Genomic DNA, 1,180 nt, shown 5'->3' on the forward strand with positions numbered 1-1,180 from the left:
GGCAAATAATTTATTTAAAAAGCTATTTCAAGTGACCTTTTTTCCCCTTGGAAATTACGATTGTTTTAAATGCCATGTTGGCAGCTCTGATTTACTGGGTGACTGATAGAAATGATCTGGGAAAGGTGGGAATTTGGAACAACAACGTGATATTAAAATCCGTGTTCCAAGCCCATTGGAATTGTAAAACAATACTTTGTGTAACTGATCTACTGGTTTCAGAATGATGGCATCTTATTTTCTAGCCTACATAAATTCTGATGGTCAAGAAAAGATCATCCATTTTACGCCCCGTAATCCAAATCAATAAAACAACTTCAGAAAAGAACAAAATACCAAACACGAAACGTTTCGGGATCAAAATCCTTCTTCAGCCAACAACTGAAAACAATAAAGACATAAATACATTACTATAGAGATAATGTTTTAATGTCTTTATTGGGTTTTTTGTTGTTATTGTTGTTGGCTGAATAAGGGTATTGAGCCCGAAACGTTCCGTGTTTGGTATTTTGTTCTTTTTTGAAGCTGTTATATTCATTTTTGCTAAGAAACTCACAACGTTGCCATCCGGAAGTAAAACGGACCATACACAAAACTATGTGTAACCTTGAACGTTTAAAGTCTGGTTAATAGTTTAGTGAGAATTACTCACAAACATGGATGGGAAAAAAAATCAATGACAAAGACCTGATGACGTCAACTTCGATCAATATATATATATATATATATATATTTATATATATATTATATATATATATATATATATTGAGTGAATGCATTATCTACCAAATTCAGTCCCTTAGTTTGTGGACAAAGAAAAATTACAAAACGGGACTGGTGTATCTCGCGGTTGTGGCTTGTTGTTTTCATGAATGAGAGCGATCTATATTCATGTTTTCGTCCAACCGAGTCATCAATCACGTGATTTTTTGCTGTCCAACGATTGGATATTTCTGAACAAATGTAAACACTGTAAACTGCTTTGTTTATGAAAGTTGTAAACATACCCATGTGTCAAGCTGAACACAATGATCAATCGTAATGTTAGATAATTCCAAAAGTTGTGAGCACTTTTCACTAAGTAGGTCACTTTGAGTACATTTTGCAATGTGACCAATGACCTCGAGCACATGGAAATGTAATATCGATCATGCCCATTAAAACTGAACAAGTGTATATG

The sequence above is a fragment of the Berghia stephanieae genome, chromosome 9 (genome assembly GCF_034508935.2).
Source record: "Berghia stephanieae isolate SIO BIC M18660-M18661 chromosome 9, UCSD_Bste_1.3, whole genome shotgun sequence".
Classification (NCBI taxonomy): Eukaryota; Metazoa; Mollusca; class Gastropoda; order Nudibranchia; family Aeolidiidae; genus Berghia; species Berghia stephanieae.